This window comes from Octopus bimaculoides, chromosome 3, assembly GCF_046866305.1.
Source record: "Octopus bimaculoides isolate indiv1 chromosome 3, ASM4686630v1, whole genome shotgun sequence".
NCBI lineage: Eukaryota > Metazoa > Mollusca > Cephalopoda > Octopoda > Octopodidae > Octopus > Octopus bimaculoides.
In genome coordinates this window covers 13,447,735-13,470,234 of record NC_142930.1, presented here as the reverse complement: position 1 = coordinate 13,470,234, position 22,500 = coordinate 13,447,735, and the positions used below count along the sequence as shown (strand labels likewise).

The 22,500-nt window shown below is 36.2% G+C and overlaps 1 protein-coding gene across 7 annotated transcripts in view; it reads left to right on the top strand.

Annotated features, from left to right (window-relative positions):
• The window catches only part of LOC106872300 (semaphorin-1A), a 407,407-nt gene that overhangs the window by 207,031 nt on the left and 177,876 nt on the right, over window positions 1–22,500 (top strand). The window lies entirely within an intron of this gene.

Here is a 22,500-nt window from a genome sequence, read left to right as displayed (position 1 = left end):
ATGGTGGCAATGACAAGCAACTGAGACCTTTGGAGATATGCTGTGCTTGAGAAGACCCATCAAACCAAGTAAGACCCCAAGCATGGCCTACACTGCAATCATTTGGCAATAAAGTGTACTCAAGAAAACCTGTTGAGTCAAATGAAATCATCATTGTCATAGCCGATGCCAGTACCACCTGATTGGCACCCATGCTGGTGGCATTTAAAAAGCAGCATTTGAGCGTGGCCAATACCAGTCCCACTGGACTGGCTCCCATGTCGGTGGCACGTAAAATGCACCATTTGAATGTGGCCAATACCAGTACTGCCTGACTGGTCCCATGCTGGTGGCACATAAAATGCACCATATGAACATGGTCAATGCTAGTGCCACCTGACTGGCTCCCATGCCAGTGGCACATAAAAAAGCACTGTTCAAGCGTGGTCAATGTCTGTACCGCCTGACTGACACGTAGAAAAGCACCCACTACACTCTCGGAGTGGTTGGCTTAAGGAAAGGCATCCAGCTGTAGAAACCTTGCCAGATCAGATTGGAGCCTGGTGCAGCTTTCTAGCTTGCCAGTCCTCAATCAAACCGTCCAACCCATGCCAGCATGGAAAGCGGACATTAAACGATGATGGTGAGATGTAAATACATATATATACACACACACACACACACACACACACACACACACATATCTGGCGGATTTCTTTTAGTTTTCTTCTTCCAAATCCACTCACAAGGCTTTGGTCAGCCTAAGGCTACAGCAGAAGATATTTGGCCCAAGGTTCCACACAGTGGTATTGATCCCAAGACCACATGGTTAGGAAGCAAGCTTTTCAAGCACAGCCATGCTTGCTTCTTCTCAACTGCACAGCATTGTTTGTGCCTTCTCAACTACATGCCCCTCGATGAGCGGTTAATATCATTTTTCTTTTGTCTGGCAGTGTAGCGGTTGTGGTGTGGCGGTCGTTTGATGGTGCTTGGAATCCATAGCTTTTGGTACTAAAAGAAGCCTTCAGTTTGTCACGCATTTTCTGATTCCTGAAAGTGCTGTTGATAATGTCAAGTGACTTTCAGAGAAACATTGCACATTGTACTTACATACGCTGATGGCTGAGTGAACTGTGGTTTACGTAGTAGCAGTAGCTGATGCTCAAACACACTCTGAATACTTCTTTTCATCCACAAGTATGTACACATATTCACCTTATGCACACTCTACCTGCTTATATACAGATATATACATGCAAATACACACATACTCTCCCTCTCTTTCTGACAGATTATTCACCTGCTGCTCTTTCAAATGCAGATGCATGCATGTTTTGCAATAAAATATGAGGATAAGAGGAGGGCATATGTACATACGCTCGTGTACATTTGTGGCTTGGTGTGTGTGATATGTTGTTGACAGCAGATAATGTTCAGAGTTACCCACCCTATACCTCACACACACATGTGTGTTGTTATGATTAACTCTAGACCTATCACCCCCATATCTGCTGATCAGTTAGGAAAATCTTGTGACGGTCTTTGACTCTGCTTAACACCACTAGCTACTAGGTTACAGAGACGCACAAGAATTTGTGACCTGGTCAAAAATCTCAAAATGTGTTTTGAAATATGCAATATATATATATATATATATATATATATATATATATATATATATATATATATATATATATATATATATATATATATATATATATGACCCTACTCGACCTATAGAAAAGGTGTAGGTAGAAACTCCATAAGATGCACCCAGTGTAAGCTTTGGACACATAAAAGGTGCAGCAATATTAGAGAAAGATTAATAGAGAAACTAACTTTTGTATGTGGAAGATGCACGGGTACAATAAATGCTGAAAATATGCAGAAAACAGACTCCATCAACTGCCATTAGGGCAAGCTAGAGGTAGCAGATAGTTTCCGTTATATAGGTGACCAAGTTAGTAGTACTATCTTCAAACTTTGAGCTTCACAGGGGCAATGACTAGTGACAGACCTTTGGTGATGTACTGTGCTTGAGAGGACCTGTCAAGCCAAGTGCACCCATGCTGGTGGCATGTAAAGAACACCTTTCGAATATTGGGCCACACGGAGGCAAAGTGGTCGAGTTCTTTTTGAGTGTTGGGCCTCACAGAGGCAGTGACCGAGACCTTTGGTATTATGTCACGCTTGAGAAGAAGACCCATCAAGCCAAACAAAATCACAGTTGCGGCAGATACCAGTGTCATGCAAATTGGCACCTGTGCCAGTGACACGTAGAAGCATCCATTGCTCTGTGAGTGGTTGATGTTAAGAAGGGGATCCAGCCATAGAAAACCATGCCAAATCAGACTGGAGTCTAGTGTAGCCTTCCAGTGTGCCAGCCTGGTAAAACGATCCAACCCATGCCAGCATGGACAACAGATGTTAAATGATGATGATGATGTTGATGATATATATATATACATATGACAAGACTAGTAACATTGACCTGGTAACATTGACCAGGCAAGAAAATGAATCGCTGCCTCTGCCAAACTCTTCAATGTTAAGGTGACAGAGAGCCAATCAATGATTGGTGTCTGATAGGATTTCTCCAGGATTAGCTACTAATAAGACCTCAATCATCTTTCATCATTTTAATGTCCATTTTTCCATGCTTGCATGGCTTGATTGGTCTCCAATCCTCATCTGTTATCAAGCAAGATACTATTCCTATGGCCAGGCACATTTCTACAGAATAACGGTTACAAGTTTTTGCACAAGACTAGCAATTTTAGGGCAGTATCCAGTGTCCAAACTGGTACTTATTTCATTGACCCATGAAAAGAGTCAGAGTTGACCCCAGTAGCATTTGAACTCAGAATGTAAAGTCAAAAGAAATGTTACTTAGCATTGTCTCCAGCATAGTTACGATTCTGCCTAATCTCTACAGAGGATTGGAAATAAATGATATTCATTTCCAACAATCATGTGATATCAAGACAAGGAAACAAAATATACACATTCAGAACACTCACATATATATATTAATAAATATTACGCAAACACACACACGTGTGTCTGTGATGTATAAATATGTGTGTAATATATATATATTATATATATATATTTTATCTACTAACTGACAAGGCTTTGGTCAGCCTATGGATATAGTATAAGACATTTGCCCAAGGTATCACACAGTGGGACTGAACCGAATCCATGTAGTTAGGCTGCAAACTTCTTAACCACATGGCCATGCTTGTTATGTAATAAAGTAAACAGTAGGAACTATGGAAACTAGTGACGGTCTGTGTTACCAGTTAGTTAGTATAAACAGTTCAAAAGAGGAGTGAATTGGTTTGCTAATACTTTGGGTAGGCGCCTTTGTTGGAGAGTTCTGTCTTTTCTTCTTCCTTTCTGCCAACCAATTTATTACACTTTTGAACTGTTAGGTATTTCGTCTGTTGCTCTACTATTCCACTGCCTTATTGATTGGTACTAATATTGATTGCTATTCTCGTACGATATAAATAGATCCATCTAAATGTTGAGTTGTGTTGTCAAGCATAGGTATTTCAAGGGTTGTGTATGCTAGTATCATTCATAGTTTTTGTATTGTTCAAGTGTCTTTATCATCATCATCATCATCATCATCATCATCATCGTTTAACGTCCGCTTTCCATGCTAGCATGGGTTGGACGATTTGACTGAGGACTGGTGAAACCGGATGGCAACACCAGGCTCCAATCTAATTTGGCAGAGTTTCTACAGCTGGATGCCCTTCCTAACGCCAACCACTCAGTGAGTGTAGTGGGTGCTTTTACGTGTCACCCACACGAAAACGGCCACGCTCGAAATGGTGTCTTTTATGTGCCACCCGCACAAGAGCCAGTCCAGGGGCACTGGCAATGATCTCGCTCAAAAACCCTACAAAGGCCAGTCAGGTGGTACTGGCAACGGTCTTGCTCAAGATGGTACATCTTATCTTTATATATGTGGTTGATTGCACAGGAAATTTCAGGGGTGGATGTTGTTGCTGTTAAGGCCCAGTGAGCCATGATCAAGTTGACCTATGATAGATGGCATTTAAAATATCTATGACTACATAATTTGCACTTTTTTTTTTTTTAATTTGTTCATTTATCTAAAATGGTGAGATGTGTTTTGAGAGATTTGACTGCCATTTCTTGCAGTTGGTGTGGCTATATAACTATTCTCCCTCACTTGTTCATAAAGGTTGAAATATCATTTTGTTGTATCATGCTCATAAAACTGTTGCCGTATCATTCTAGTGCAATATTAATATGTTTAAGTTATCAGTATGCCAAAATAGCTGTAAAATGATGATGACAACACCTACGGTGATCATGATGATGGATGCATTAATGGGCTATTTTGTGGCAGGCAGTTGCAATAAACTGTTTGGATTAGACAAACTTGCTATGTGCAATCCTTTAGGCTAAGAAAATGAAATGAATCTTTTTTTTTTGTATCTTTCTTTTTTAATCTGATATGATTGCAACAGTACGAATCATTATTTTTGAGCAAATAGATAAACCCTACTGTATATATATGAATATATATATATATATATATATATATATATATATATATATATAGGCATGGCTGTGTAGTAAGAAGCTCAATTCTCAACCTCTTGGTTCCGGATTCAGTCCTACTGGGCAGGTGTCTTTCTGCTATAGCCTTGGGTTGACCAAACCCTTGTGAGTGGATTTGGTATGTATATATATATATATATATATATATTTGTGTGTGTCTTTGTGTCTGTGCCCTCGTGACATTTGATGTTGGTGTGTTTACATCCCCGTAACATCAGCAGTTTAGTAAAAGAGACTGATAGAGTAAGTACTAGGCTTACAAAGAATAACTCCTGGGGTCAATTTGTATGACTAAAACCCTTCAGAGTGGATGCTCCAACATGGACACAGTCAAATGTCTAAAACAAGTAAAAGAATGAAAGAAGTAACCACTTGTGGATCATTGGCGATTTTTTTTTTTTTTTTCCTCTGTCTTCCTTTTCTCTCAGACTTTCCTCCGTCTCTTGTTTCTGGCAAAGAGCTTTGCTCGCAATGTAAAACCACCTTTCTTTCCTTCACTGAACATCTGCTAATACTTTGCATGTACCACATCCTCACATTGTTGTTTTTTTGTAGTTGTATTTGGTCTTTGTTTATTTTGGATTTACTGTATATATATATACCAGAAGCATTGTGTAGGTTTGGTTGATGCATTGAGAAATGATTAAGATTCAGTTGAATTAGGTACTTGGTATGTATATATATATTTGTGCAGGGTGTTCATAATTTATCCTTACAACTCCTACAATTTTATTGTAGTGTCTAGATGAGATACATGCAACCAATGAAGCTGATGTGGAAAGTGTTCTGATGTTTCTTATAAAATTTTACCTGTTTTCCAATAAACTCTGCTGAATTATCCCTATTTTTCATCTTTTTTTCCCTTCAGAATTTTTCAAATCGTAAATGTAATTTAATGAACACCTGTGTGTGTGTGTGTGTGTGTGTGGATTAGCTTGTTTTGGACTTCTTTCAGTTTCTCTCTACAAATCCATTTACAGCCTTGTATTATAGTAGATGATATTTGTCTAAGGTGTCATGCAGTGGGATTGAACCCAGACCTATGTGGGTGGGAAGCAAACTTCTTATCACGTGTATATATATTATTGGGGTTTTCTTTGAAGATTGCTGTGTTCATTCAATCCATATGGATTTTTATAGAGTTTGTGTCTTGGCGAACAGGATTGTTTTTTCATACTTAAATGTTTTGTTCCACTGCAGTTCATATGCATGCATACACACAGATGCATATGCACACACGTATGCACATGCACACATACATGTATGTATAATAGATATAAGTATAACAAGACTGCTCATACCTGTAAAAGCACTTGTGCCGGCGTCACATTTGAGCACCCATATCGGTGTTGTGTGAATAGCACCCAGCATACTCTGTAGAGTGATTGGCATTAGGAAGGGTATCCAGCCATAGAAACCAAACCAAATCAGTCCAGTACCGGGTGCAGATCTCCAGCTTACCAGGTCTGGTCAAACTGTCCAACCCATACCAGCATGGAAAACAAATGTTAAATGATGATGATGATGATGTTGATTACAATTACTAGAAGGCAATCATTATTGGTGACTGACTTGCTTCTTCGTAGGTAAAGCATGATTCTGGAATTGGAGGTTCCACAATAGCCTGATGAATGTGTTATGTAATTATCATATAATTGCATAAACCAGTAATTTACTTATGACTCCAACAGTTGGTTGCATTATATGCACGCAGATGCATGACTCTACACCTACTCATGCACATATGCACATATGCACATATGCACATACATAGTCAAGTAAATAAAGTCTTTCTACTACATACGTTGGATAACTGTTTATCCTTCTTATACTTATAAACCTGTGTGTGTATGGGTGTATGTAGTTAGTGAGGATCTGTTTCCATGGGATAAAAATAAGAAGGGAAAGCAAAGGATATAAAATTGAAACAGAAATAAAAAAAAAAAAGCTCTGATGGTGATTAGTTTACAATCATAAATATAATAAAAAGAAAAGGTATTACTATCAACAGAAAATGAATAAATAAATAATAAGGTGTTGGATTAATGTTAGTTGATAGTTTACAGCTCTGAATCTTTATATTATCTCAGATTTAAATTTGTTTTTTTATTTATTTGTTTTTTTTTTGTTTTTCTTTTTTGTTTTCTGCATTTCAACAATTGCTTCTTTTCTTTCTTTTTTCTTTTCTCTTTCTTCCTTTTTCTTCCCTTGTATATTCTGGTTTTGATTTAAGAGCCTTAATCACTTTGTTACAAATCCAGATGTGTACCAATTAAAACTTTTTTAAACAATATTAATTGTTCAACTGAATTTAGTATCATTGTTGTTATTGTTGTTCTCATCTGATTTTTTTTTTCTCATTTTTGTGTCGTCATTAATTTTTTTTTTTTTTCTTAAATTCATTTTATGTTCTATATCTCTTGTATTTATTTTAATAAAATTTATTTAATCATTATCATCATTATTTTATTGCATTACTAGCATTATCATCATCACCACCACCACTGTCATCAGCACCTCTGTCATCATCACCACCGCCAGCATCTGGTCACATACATTAATTGCTGCTTTCAAGGGATGTTGTCTTGACTTTGTGTGTGGAAATGGATTGGGCGAGAGGACATAAAACAACCTCAGCATAGAATAATGAAAAAAATAGCAAACAAAATGGAATGATTTGTGTATGGTGGTTGGGGGGGGGGGGTAGGTTTATGTAATTAATATTACACTGGGAATAGTTTTGAATTTACAAATAAATAAAATGAAAATGTGATTGGGCACTATAAGAATGGTAGTGCAAATCAAATTCTTGAAGCTGGTTTCTATTCTCAATTGAAATAAATTTCTAGATTTATTTGTGTCATATCCATAGGAAAGTTTTGGTTTTATAATTTTAATTTTTATTTATTTTTTAAAATTTTATTCTTGGTGGTGTATAATAGGTTGGATGAGTTTGTAGCCGCACAGGTAGGGCATACATCCATTTCTGTTTTCGAGAGAGAGAATTCTCCTCCTCCTTTATTTTCTTTATTGTTATTTTCTTTACTTTCGTGTTCATCGTCTTCGTCTTTGTCTTCTTCAACATCAGCATCATCATCAACAATATCTCTTTTAATATCCATCTTCTATGCTGGTATAGGTTAGGTGGTTTGACAGGATTTGGATGATCCAAGGTCTGCCTCATGTCCCAATGTCTACTTTGGTGTTGTTTGTATAATTGGATGCCCTTCCTAATGCTAACCAGTTTACAGAGTGCACTATGCGCTTTTCGTGTGATACCAACACTAGTGAGGTTGCCATGCAGCAACTTCTAAGACCAAGATCCCTTTCAACTGAGTGGGATTACAGTAGAAGAAGGTGGCTGTATGCTAGGAGAGGAAATTAAGGGCCCCGAACCAAATAAGTTTCTTGTTGTAGTGGAGCTACATGGGTACTTACACCATAAAAATAAGAATGACAGTAATTGGTGTGGATCTGGATAGAGAAATAAAATCATTGTGATGAAATATCAGGGTGGATCCTGAAGGTACCAGAAAGTGAACAGTGGTGTATGGTGACTGAAGTACAAAGTGCAAGGGTGGGTAGAATTTGCATAGCTCAAGAAACCGAGAATTGCTGAAACTTTTTGAACATGAGATAGCTCCATTTAGGTAGACTTGTTACTGACGGTATCCCAGATGTGACCATCTTAACTTTCTTTTTATGCATGTTATTTATAACATGTCTTTCTTAAAGATGATAGGGTATATTCAACTGTTATTACTTACAAATGGAGTAACTTGCAAAACCTCTCTTGCTGGTACATGAAACCAAAGCTCTACTTTATAGCTTGCTGGTCTTTTGCCACATCTAACCAGATTTACTTGGCTTATCTCCATACTTTATCCCCATAATGTGTCTGACCACACCTTCTCCTTCAGTTCCTTTACTTATCATTTTTCTGCCATGCTTGTCACGCTCTGGAATTGTACTTTAACTCACCATGTTTTTTCCTGCAGTTCTTGGTTTGCAGTTTTTCAAAACAAGAATAGATGTATTGACCTGCTAAAACTATGGGCTCAGGTACCAATCACCCTTAGACCAACCTATTAAATACAAAAGCAAAAAAAGAAACTAAAGAAAGACCACAATATTCTACTGGAGAAAGAAAAAAAAAAAAAACCTAGGTGACTTCAGAGAGGTGTCAAGCAAGATTTGAACTGACAATCAGTAAATAAGTTAATGAAACTGACCATTCATGTTGTTATAAACTATTTTGTCTGATGTTGTGCCATGTTTGCCATGTCCTCAGGTCTCTTTCCCTCTGCTTTTCTCTTTAACAAATGAGCATAATATTATAATAATGAAAAAGAAATTTGTATGTAGTTTTGCACACAAAGACAAAGTAGAATAATAAGGATGTTGAACCCTGAAGGGTCAATAAAGAAAGTGCCAGTATTACTCTGGCATCAAATCAATCACTGAATACCCCTGCCCTCTTCTTCATCCCCTTCTCTTCACCCCTACTCTTCTCTCCCTCTCTCTTCCACCCCGTCACTTTTCTCACTCTTTGTCCATCTCTGTTCTGCTTATATAACTGGCTTTGTGCCCAGCTATAAGAAGCCATCATTATCAAATTGTGAAAGTAGTTAGCTGTAGTGGTAGTAGTTAATTGTAGTTGTAATAGTGTAAGTTTTCTTTCTTTTATTTTTACTAAATCCAGTACCTAACTTCTGTTATCTCTCCTCCCAGCTTGTGAACCATTTTGTTTATGGCACCGCTGCTCTTGGACAAGTATCAGGAATGAATGTCTGTCACAACCTCTCATGACACCTTGCTTTCTCTATTGAACACTTGAATACTCTTTACCTCAGTTCATCTTTGACATTCTCTTCTGCTGTTTCTTTTCAGTGTCTGTCTGTCTGTCTCTCTCTCTCTCTCTCTCTGACTACACATGTACTGTTGGTGATAATTTCCCTTCTCTAGACTTTTCTCTTTTCCTTTCTAATGAAGAGCTATGCTTGAAACGTCAAAAAGCATATGTATATGTATATATCAATTTCATTGTCATGATTCACAAATATTCTATCCTTTAAAATATATTAAAAATATAAAAATTGTATGTATTTTCCTTCTTTATTATATATTTTTTCACTACAATTCTCCACCTGGGGAAATTCTCTTCAAAGAAATTGTTTTCTGCTATATATATATACACACATACCATAAAAACCCATGTAATTTAGGCACTTTTTCTCGCAAAAAAAAAAAAACTTTAGGGAGTGTGTAAATTACATGAGTAGATCGTTTCCAGAAATTTTTTAGAAATTTTTTTTTGCTAAAAAATGACATGAGAAGTTGACTCATTTAATGTCAGAATAGGTTTTACAGAAAAAATATAATGAAGTTGACTTTTATTTATGCCGAACGGTATAATGCTTACTTTTTCTGTATAAATTTGCTAAAACCATTAAATGGCTAACTACTTTTTGAAGTTTGATGTTCATGCTGGTAATCACAGTCCGGGCCATATTTTACATGGCTTGGTGTTTCTACCTATCGCAAAGGAGCCCAGCAATTTCCTTAAATAGATCAGTTTTTCTCCTCTTAGGGAATCTAGCCTGTATTTGCACCAGGAAGCTATTTGCTCACTTTCTCCACGTTACAACACAATGAAATTACTCACAGCTAATATCACTGCTATCAGCTCTTACTGCATCTAACGTCGACAATGACAACATCATAATTCATCCTTGCGCATGTAAACTCACTAAGTAAATATGACTTAGTGTTCCTACAGAAACCTTTATTTACCTTATACAATGTTTGTCATTTCATATTCATATTGAATTATGCAGCAATCTTATGTTCTCTTCATAGAACACTTGTAATGTATGTATTACCAGTTCTTTTGGTATAGAAAATTTTTGTTATTCTTGTTTATGTCTCCTCACAGATGTGCATATTCTAACAAGTTGCTTCTTAAATTTTGCACCTCTTGTTCAATAAACACTGAGTTAAACTTGCAAAGCTGTTTATTTTCTCCTTTAAATTTTTAATGTTTATTTTAGCAGGTTACCAAACTATCAGTTTGGTTTCCCGGCTAAAACGGTAAAGACAAATCTTTAAGTTTGCTTGACATTTTATAAGTGTGAAAGGAATTAAAATTTCGATACTCCGTATCAAAGGTTCCGACAAGAATAAGCAGAAAATCAGAGCTTGAGTCAAGAAGACAGTTTCGACTAATCAGAATTCTGTTTACATAATCAGTTTGATCGGCCACCTTCCTCTGTCAGTTGAGTAAAGTGTCATCCAAGATGATGTTTATTGGTAATTGAACTTATTTTGCAACATTAGTGCATATTTATCAGCTTTGCCTTTCATCCTTTCTGAGTCAATAAATTAAGTACCAGTGAAACACTGGGGTCAATGTAATTGACTAGTCCCCTCCCACCAAATTTCAGGCCTTGTGCCTATAGTAGAAAGGATTATTGTTATTATTATGTTCTAAAATAGGTTAAGCACTACAGAAAAAAACAACACATGTTCAACCAGCAAATAATGTTACATTTTCATCCATTGTCTAGTTTGACAATACTCACTACACAATCGCAATCAGGTACCTTCAAAGAAACTCACAGTGTTGCAAAAATTCAGATTGACTTTACAGTTTAAGGACAGCTAATCTATATCTAGATGCTTATCTTTAGAAGGAAGCACTTCAAGCTGTATATCCAGATGTTTGGCTTCCTGCTCTGTTAATCCTCAAGTTGTGACTTTCCTGCTCCCTTTTCCTCAGAACCAGTTTTAGAAACCCAACAAAAATGTCATGGAAGCTGTACTTCCGTCTCTGATTAAAGTATATCTTTTACTTGTTTCAGTTGTTAAATTGGTCAAGCTAGAAACCAATCCCAATACTTATTTCTTTTTCTAATCCTGCTACTTATTCTATCAGTCTGTTTTTGCCTAACCACTAAGTTGTGTAAATGTAAACAAACGAACAACAGTTGTCAAGTAATGGTGGGTGAGCCATGTACACAGACATATACACAAGTGTGTTTGTGTATGTATGTATATGTTTCTATGTATGCATATATCACGTTGAACCCTACACGTCTTTTTCTCTCTCTGTTTTTTTTTCGTTCTCCATCTTTTTCTTCTCAACCCCTACTGTTAAAGAGCATAGGCTTGAAATGTCAAAAACTTTTCCAGTCTTCATGTGCATAAAACTAATTTACCTGCTTGTTGTTCTCTCACTTTTCTTTGTCCTTTGTTTCCTATAAATTGAACTATATATATATATATATATATATATATATATTTATTTATACACATATATACACTCTCTTTGGTTTGTCCTAGCATTACAGTAGAAGACACTTGCCTGAGGTACTATGCAGTGGGACTGAACCTGGGACTATGTGGTTGAGAAACAAACTGCTCAGCACACAGCCCCACCTACTTCTATACGTGTGTGTGTATGCTCTGCCGCAGCTGCATACATATATATATATATATATATATATATATATATACATACATATATATATATATGTATGTATATAGGCTTAAAGCTTATGGTGATCACTGTGTATTGACTAAGGAAAATAGTTTAATAAAGGGGCATATAAGCTCTTGACAGAAAAAAGAAGGCTTATTTGTCCCTTTATTAGACTACTTTCTTTAGTCATTGCATGGTGATTGCCATAAAATTTAAGCTTGTATCAAAATACCTTTAATATTATTTACAGGATTGTAAAATACGGTGCCATATATAAAACCATTCACACCAAAAGTATATATATATATAATGTGTGTATGTGTAGGTCTTCAGTCTGGCTTCAAATTAATAGTGAAGCTATATTCATATAATGATTTGCCATATCTTATATATTTGCTGAGAATGCTTGAACATTTGGTGAGGCAGGGGGAACAAAAGGGCTTATTGCAAGCAATTTCTTGATTTTTGTTTAGAATAAATATGAAACTTTCTTCCTATATAATAAATGAAATATTATTATAATTTTTATGTTCATTATTATTTTTTTTTTTATTGGAGCTTTCTTAACTTTTCTCTTAATCTACCCTCCCCTTCTACTACTTTTCCTTCTTTTGATATCAAAACTTAAAACATCCTGTACTTACTGAGTATATTATATATGCTAGTGTTTTTTTTTTTTGTTTTTTTTTCCTTTGGTTTTTCTATTTTCTATGGGTACAGATTGGTTGGCACAAGTGTTGAGTGGTTCCAGGTTTTTGGTTGCAAAGTTAATTAGGAAACAAGTTAACAAGTTCTTCGAAATATCTGATTACCAGTTAAAAGCCTTAAAAGAAATAAATGAAAGACCAAAAGAGAAGGGAGAGAGAGTTGAAGAAAAATTATTAAAAAAAAAAATCCAAACTTACAAATCTACTAAGCTGCAATAAAACCAAATCTATGGAATTAGTCGCAGTTTGTTTCTACTTTACAAATTTGTTATTATTATTATTGTTAGTAGTAGTAGCAGCAGTAGTAGTAGTGACAGTGGTGGACAATAGTCGTAGTAGTGTGTCGTAGAGTGGCAGGAGAGGTAGAGTGCCAGAAAGCGATATGCCTTGCTGTATTCACTTACATCCATTTCATGTTCTGAGTATTAAGTCTAGTGGTGTTGACTTTTCCTTTCTTCTCCCTCAACTTTCACGTAAATAAATACCAATTGTATATTACGGGTCAATTCAATGAACTTTTATATTACTTTGCTATATTTTCTTGCCATGTTACTAAGCTAGAAATCATTGGATTGGCAATGTAATCGACTAGCCCAATCTCCTTGAAATTCCTGGCCTTATGCCTAAATCAGAATATTATTATTATTATTGTTCAGTAGTTTTATTTTTATAACGTGCTTTCACTTCACTACCGAGCGCAGCTCTGTGCGCCTTGGGTATGTGCTGTGGTTTGCTGTGGTGCTCTTATGTTTACCGTATTGAAAGTTATTATTATTATTATTATTATTTTTATTATTACTATTATTATTATTGATCAGATTGGAGCCTGGTGCAGCCTGCTGGCTTGCCAGTCCTCAGTCAAATTGTCCAACCCATGCTAGCATGGAAAGCGGACGTTAAATGATAATGATGATGTTGATTATATGAAATGCAAACTCACAGCTTAATTTGCTGAGTACAATCAAAATTTCAGCTGTCCACAGCCAGCAGACTAAGGTGACACTTGTTTACTGGTCATGCTTCAAGAACCTTGCAAAGAATTCTTGCAGTTCCAATCAATGCTGTTTATTGTAGGTGTCCTACCATCACACTTGCACCGATTTTTTTTTCAGCCATGTTGGTATTTGAGTGCTGACCCTTCCAAGTGCACTAATTACTACTGGTATCATATCTTCTCTCGTCATTGACCACAACCTTCTTATTTCCCATTTCAAATCGTCATAGTTGTTTATTTTTTCCTTCTTCTTTCATATTGATCTTGTCACCGGGGCCTGCTATGTCGATTGTCATACATGTTCTTTTCTTTTTTATTCACAACAATGTCTGGTTTCCGATGTCTGGTCAGGTGATCACACTGCATCCCACTGGATTTTGCTATTCTCATTTTCAGTTACTCGTTCTGGAGTTTGCTCATACCATGTCTTTGCTCTTTGTAGGCCATGATTTCCACAGAGCTCCCAATAGACCATTCTTGCCACATTGTCATGGCATCTTTTGTATTTGTGTTGTGCCATATTATTATTATTAATCTTAATGATGGCAAGCTAACAGAATCATTAATATACTGAGCCAAATGCTTAGCAGCATTCCCCCCACCGCCATCACTTGACAACTGATGTAACTTTGCAGTTCGGTGGAAGAGCCTGATAAAAAAAAGTACTAGGCTTACAAAGAATAAGTCCCAGGATCTATTTCTTCAACTAAAACCGTTTTAGGCAATGCTCCCAACTCGGCCACAGTTAAATGACTGAAACAATAAAAAGAAAAGGAAGAAATGAAATATAGTTATGGCTCTTTATGTTGTGAGTTCAAATTCTGTCAAAGCCACCTTTGCATTTCATCCGTTTGGTTGTGTGAATTAGCTCCAAGAACCTGATAAAAATGCTGAAAATAGGTTTCAGTAAAATGAGATGAAATTGTTGCAGAAATTATAAGCTCCACAAATCTTATATATAGCTAACAAATTACTCCACGCAAGTTCACTGAAACTCAAGGATGTTCACTATCAAAATATGAGAACTTAGTTTGGTGAGGAGGGTCATGGCACAAAGGTTATTAAGGCCAAAGGCTGCTCTGATCCTGGACTGTGACTTCTTGTTACTCTGTGGGTGGGTTGACCTTATTTGCATCATGTAACTAAATTTTTAGCTCATTTTCATGCATTGAATTCATATATTCTCACGGCTTGTAATCTCATTTCTTTGACTTATTCTCTATTTTATCTCTGAGCCCTTGTGGCCAATAAGTAAGGATTGTTATTATTAAGATATGTCTACATGACTTGTTTATTTAAAGATTAGTTGAAAAGTTAAAACTTCCTGTAATTTTTGAATGTCTGTGGGCGTTCTAAAAGCATTCAGGCTTGTTGGTTTGAAAAGTTAACAAATAAAGAATTTGGTTTGCTTTGCTGCCATTTGTTGTTCTATGAATGTGATTATACATTACCAGTTTGCCTAAATGTTGCAGGCTATTGGTGGTTTATCTAGAGGGTAGGGAAGAACTTGTTACCACTTAGTATAGACTGGATCACATCCAGGGATAAATTAGGAGCCTGTATGTGATTGCAGTAGGTAGATCAGTGGTTCTCAACCAGGGTCCATATGTCCCTTGTGGATATATATATAATTTTTGGGGGTCCACACAACAAAATATTAAATTGGGGGTCCACAATAGTATCTTAAGCCTCCCTGAAAAAGAATTTGGTTTAGATGTATGTATTGGTATTTATCACAAGAAACAGCAAGGTTTCTCTCTCTCTAACATTTTACATAGTTCAACCTACACAAGTTTATGTAAGAAAGACAAAATAAGAATTTTGAAAGAAGTTTCTATTAAACTAGTTTTTTAACCCTTTCATTACCAACCTGGCTAAGTATAAATGTCTTGTTTTCATAAGTTTTGAATTAAAATCTTCCACCAAACCTTAGTCACAGTTTATGTTCCTAACACTAGCTTAATGATAACCAAGTTATTTTACTAATTTTTTTGTTATATTTAAAGTAATTGAAAGAAACACAGAGCATCTCAAAATAAATACAGTAACGAAAGGTTCAAACATTGAATGGCTATGGGGCTCCACCAGCTTAAAATAGTTATCAAAGGGATCCATAGATAAAAAAAATGATTGAGAACCCTTGAGGCAGATGGTAGATATAACAGTCAAATCTCTTACAAATAATCCTGATATATACTGTGTCAGAATATAAGCAATGACAAAGTCAAGAATGGCTTGTGGTGCAAGGTAGCTTCATTGAACTTGACGCCAGGAAGTACAAAATGAAGCCAGTACCCTCTGTTAAGTCATGGAGATTGAGCAGAGGTAATGGTGATTCCTGTTTTGTTTTTGACATGACATTTAATGCTAATGTCACCTAGTACACCTAGACAAATTCTTCAGTACTTGTGTACCTAGTACACTTAGACAAACTCTTTAGTGCTAGTGCACCTCGTACACTCTTTGAAGTGGTTGCTGTGTGGAAGGACATTCAGCTGAGGAAAGTATGACAAAATATAAGAGTGTGGAATGTTCCGCTGATACTTCTAAGGAAAGTAGTAATTACAAATTAAACGTGACTTGCTTCATTACGACATGCCCTGTCTGTGCCAGCATGGAAAATGGATATAAAATTGATGAGGATGGTGATCACAAAAATGATGGTGATTGAGTGTGAGTGTGTGTGTGTGTGTGTGTGTGGGTGTGTGTGTGTGTGTATACTTGTTGCACATGTCTGGCACTCCCACGCTCATCAAACCTGTAATGGTTTACAAATTTGAACAAATTATCACCTTACATACAGAATTTTAAATTGTTTGTGAGCGAAGTATTTTGTTCCTCTTTTTTTTTATTTATTTTGTTTATTCCAACTTCTTGTGACAGGACTTGTATTATCCAAAGAGATTTATTTTTCAGATCAAATGAAAATCTAAAAATCATGTCTTTCATTTATTTTTTTTGTAATTTCGCCTTTGATTTTAATTTGCTTCTGCTTCTTCCAAATTTAAAAAGGTTATTGCGATATTAGAGATGCAAGTGATTAAATATTGAGGTTGTCTTCATTTAAAAATTGTTTTTAGTCGACCGAATTAATTTGCCTTACTCAAATACATTAAGGCATTATCAGGGGATTTTGAACAGAGTGTCTGTTTTATTGCAGAATTAAAAAAAAAAAAATGAATAATTAAAAGAGAAAAAGAAAATTCTTGTTAGCATGAAAGAAATTGCATTTTTAATATTTTCCTTCAGTTTTAATCAAAGGTTCGCAGTTGTGTGCGGCTTGCCATTTCATTTTTCTTATTTGTAACTTTCCAAACTGTTGCATACCGTTTTCTTCTGTCAGCACGACATATGAGAAACCAAATTAATGGACAAGCACAGATATTTATATGATGTATGTGTGTATTAGTTTATTTACTGGGACCCTACCTATTATATTCTGGGACACTACTTTTAATCATGTTAACCCCAGTGCTTATCTTAGTGATCTCTATTTGCCAAAGTGTTGCATTATAAGTACAGCATAAAAGAACCCTGGTCTTTAGACAGGTGTTGACATAGATATAGATACATGCACGTGAACACACACATACAAGCACACATGCAGGTGCGAACTTGCGAAAATGGTGTCATTTGTGCAAATTTCCATGGAAACATTTCCAACCAGACCTGTTCGTGTTCAGCTGACTTGAGGAAATATTACCTTGCTTGATAACCATGTGAAGCTTGGTGATAGGAAGAGCATCCAGCCACAGAAAATTTGCATCATGGAATGTTGTCTGGTCCATGAAAACATGGAATAGTAGATGTTAAAACAGCTGCTTCACAGGCGGCGGTAGTGGTGGTGGTGGTGATGATAATACAGAAACTGGTGTTAAAAGACAGAAGTACCCAGTGTAAGTTTCAAGTCCAAACAGAAATGAAATCCATAAATAGGTGACTGTAGTCTTATAAATTATGCAGAAAGTATCTTAAATATTTAATTTGTAAATTAAAGTGCATTTAATGGTGTAAACGAATGAATGCATGCAAACGTGAATAAGTGACAAATGCCACTTATCCTCATTCAGACGGTAAAGTGGTTTAAATATGGGACAGCATATAATAAATATTTATTAATGTACGTGTGTGCGTGTGCGTGCTTGCGCGCGCGCATGCGCGTGTGTGTGTGTGCGTGCGTGCATGTGTGTATCATCACTTTAACATCTTTTTTGGCATGTTTGAATGGATCAGATGATATTTATTGAGGTGAATTTCTTACAGCTGGATGCTCTTCCGGTCATCAACCCTCACTTGTTTCCGTGCGAGGATATATTTTCCCTTACTCAGGACATGCTTTCACAGAAGAATGCAAATAAGCACCACCACTTGTATGACTAAAGTTTGTTTACAATTAGTGCATGATGTCAAGACTAACTGATTCACACACACACAAGCACACACACACACATATACCTGATGTGTGTTGTGTATGATGGGCGTCTACCAAATTCATGCCCAGGGTTTTGTTTGGCCTTAGGCTATAGTAGAATACTAATACTCAAGGGACCAGAGTAGAACTGAACCTGAAATTCCTAGTTGTGAGACCAGCTTCTTAACCACTGGCAGACAGACATCAGTAATTAAAGTTGATAATAAGGTAGCAAGCTGGCAGATCGTTACTGTGTCGGGAAAAAAATGCTTAGCGGCATTCTGTCTGTCTTAACGTACATTCTGAGTTCATATTCTACTGAGGTTGACTTTGCCTTTCATTCTTTTGGGGCCAATAAAGCAAGTACCACTTGAGCACTGTGGTTGATGTAATCAACTTAATCCTTCCCCCAAAACTGCTGTCCTTGTGTGAAAATTTTAAACCCATAATTAAAGCTTGTAGTTAAACAATAGGGGAAGGTGGCAAACTGGCAGACTTGTTAGACAAAATGCTTAGCATCTTTTTTCCAACCCTTTATGATCTGGGTTCAAATTCTGCCAAGGTTAATGTTGCTTTCATCCTTTTGGGTTTGATAAAATATGTACCTACTGAATACTGGGACCAATGTAATCAGCTTATCCCCACCCTTAATATTGCTGGCTTGTTCCACAATTTGAAACCATAATTGAATGAAGAAAGTGAGGAAGCATTTAAGAGAAAGTTAGAAAAAGATAAAGATTATTTGCCAACATAATGTGGCAGTCCTGATTGGGACAAATGTTACTGTTGTTTATCCCCAGGAAACATTGTCTCCAGCTGGCTATATGACACACTATCTGTGTCCTTATATATTTTCGAAGAGGGGAGTTTAGCATCCCCGCCCAGTACAAAGCAATATCTATGGACTACAATTTCTGGGTTATTTCTCTTCCTCGGCACAGAATAACTGGTCGGCTGGGGTGGTGCTGCTAAATCTCTGTTTGAAAATATATAGTTTTCAAAGTGACACACACAGTCACTGATCTAATCAATTATGTTGGCAAATAATCTTTACTTTTTAAGGCACTGTTACTGAATGTCTCTTGTTGAGAGATTTAGAAATATAATGTTTCTGTTTAGGAAGAGATGTTATTGATAAAATTTTGGTTGCAGATGGAGGAAATAACAGAAACACAAGACAGCACTCTATGTGAGAAATTGAATAAGAAATTCAGAAAGGTGTTAATAATTATGATAAAGAATGCAAAATTTTACTCTGTGTGTGTGTATGTGGGAGGTATAAAAGTTGTAAGTTCTAGAAAATGATAGGTTATTAAATAGCTTAATAATTGAATTAAATAAATTATGATGAAATAATTAAAATATTAAGGAATCAAATTAAAAAGTTAAATGTTTTTGAGTTGAAAAATTTGAAAACTTAAGAAATTAAATGAAGTTAAAATTTTTTTTTTAAAATATCAAGAAAATATGGAAAGTAAGTAATATTATATTAGGTAGATGAAATCAGAAGTAGGGATTTTGGGTAAAGTAAAGAAGTATAAATGAAAAAATAGGATATTTAGATTGTAAGAGTTAAAAAGGTGGAGGATTATGAAGGAAAGTGAATATATTGGAGGAATTAAGGAACAGGGCTTAAAAAATAGTTATAGAAATTCCTGAAAGTGGTATTAAGGTCTTATTAAAAACGGATTTGAGTTAAGATAATGGTATTAGTCATGAGCTGAAGCATGGAAAGTAAGAGAGCAAACAGAATAAACAAAATTAGGTTGGCATTTACAATAAAAATGTATATTATAGTCTGAAATTAATTAGAAAAGTAAATCAAGTCAGAGGTTTGTAACAGTGAAATAAATTAGGGAACCCTAACCACTTGCCCACAGACCAATATTGAGTCATGGATCATTAGGTACTGAGCTGCACAGAAAGACTAAATTTTAGAATTTTATTTCTCGATGTGACTGTGTTGTAAGAAGCTTCCTTTTCAACCACACGGTTCCGGGTTCAGTCTCACTGTGTGGCACTATGGGCAAGTGTGTTCTATTATAGCCTTGGGCCAACTAAAGCCTTGTAAGCAGATTTCATAGACGGAAACTGAATGAAGCCCATCGTATGTCTGTGTGTGTGTTTATGTCCCTGTAACTTAGCTGTTTGGCAAAAGAGACCAATAGTATAAGTACTAGGCTTCAAAAAACAATAAATCTAAGGGATCAGTTTCTTTGACTAAAACTGTTCAAGGCAGTGCCCCAGCATGGCCACAGTAAAATTACTGAAACAAGTAGAATTTTATTGATTATTGCAGTCTGCAGAGTGTTTTTGCTTTATATATATATATATATATATATAAATAAATATATATATATATACATATATATATATATATATCAAACAATAAGCAACACGGATTTCAAAAGTGATTGCAGTACGCACGTTTCATGCTACTTCAATTTATTTAAGTAATGTGAGCATTACCTTAAATGCAATATGAAGAGCAATCTTCAGCTGCACGAAAAAATGTAGAAAAAGAGACATATTACAAATGTGGCAACATATTAAAACCAAGTGGGAGAGAGCAGAGGAAGAATATATAAGTCCATCTTGACATAGCAGGGTCTATCAGCCTGATAGACCCTGCTACGTCAAGATGGACTTATATATTCTTCCTCTGCTCTCTCCCACTTGGTTTTAATATGTTGCCACATTTGTAATATGTCTCTTTTTCTACATTTTTTCGTGCAGCTGAAGATTGCTCTTCATATTGCATTTAAGGTAATGCTCACATTACTTAAATAAATTGAAGTAGCATGAAACGTGCGTACTGCAATCACTTTTGAAATCCGTGTTGCTTATTGTTTGATTTTAATCACCCATCCTTTTGGGATGTGATATTCGGTGCCTTCGCATAAGTACCATATTCAAGCCTGGAATCTATATCTAAACCGTATATATATATATATATATATATATATATATATATAGAATATATGAAACATACAGGTGCCAGTGTGGCTGGGTGGTAAGAAGTTTGCTTCCCAACCACGAAGTTCTGGGTCGAGTCCCACTTCGTGGCACCTTAGGCAAGTGTCTTCTACTACTGATGCCCTTCTTTCACCAACGCTCACCTGCTTCCAAGTAATATTTCTGCATGACCAGATATGAAGGACACTGCTTGCATGATAGTGACATCCATTTACATCTGTCGTAAGGCATGAATTAAATCCTATAAGATTTGGGATGTGTTTTGAGAAGGATTTGTTTTATTTCTAGCAGTTTTGGTGAGTGTGTAGTGTTCCCTTGTTGTCTTGTACAAATGTTATTGGGGTCATTGGTGGTGATGTTTTGTAGCATATCATTTCTAACAGAGTAGACTATTACCAATGATATTTTTCTGATGTTACATTTGACTACATCAGACAAGATAACCCTTTTTTTTTTTTTTTTTTTTTTTGCTTTCTAAACAAACCTGAGGAATTTGGTGGCAATTGAGCTGCTATTTCTAGTAGGCTGAATGTGGATTATGGGCATGGTCTTGATGAGGCTGCAATTGTTAATAACACTGGAGTGGTGTTTCTCACAACAAAGGTGAAAGCAACTATTGATAAATTGATTTTGCTCCTATTGTTTAGCTGAATTGCGACTAAAGGGCATTACAACCATGGCCATCCCATTTATTGTGTTCTTCACACAGAATATTTAGGATAACATTAAACTATGTATTGCTCTTTTTAACATAGTACAATGTGATTTGAAGGAGATTATGTTGTTAATTCTATGAAGTCGATGTGCTGTTAGTGGAGTTGTTAGTCGTGGCTATTTCGGCAATAATAATAATAATAATAATTAAGATGTGTTGCACAACAGTGTATGTGTGAACCCTTCAGTGTGGAGGCACAATGGCCCAGTGGTTAGGGCAGCAGACTCGCGGTCATAGGATCGCAGTTTCGATTCCCAGACCGGGCGTTGTGAGTGTTTATTGAGCGAAAACACCTAAAAGCTCCACGAGGCTCCAGCAGAGGGTGGTGGCGAACCCTGCTGTACTCTTTCACCACAACTTTCTCTCACTCTTTCTTCCTGTTTCTGTTGTGCCTGTAATTCAAAGGGCCAGCCTTGTCACACTGTTTCATGCTGAATATCCCCGAGAACTACGTTAAGGGTACATGTGTCTGTGGAGTGCTCAGCCACTTGCACGTTAATTCCACGAGCAGGCTGTTCCGTTGATTGGATCAACTGGAACCCTCGACGTTGTAAGCGACGGAGTGCCAACAAGCAACTCTTCAGTATTCAGGTTACTCTGTCAAATGTTAGGCATATTTATTCACATTTCTTT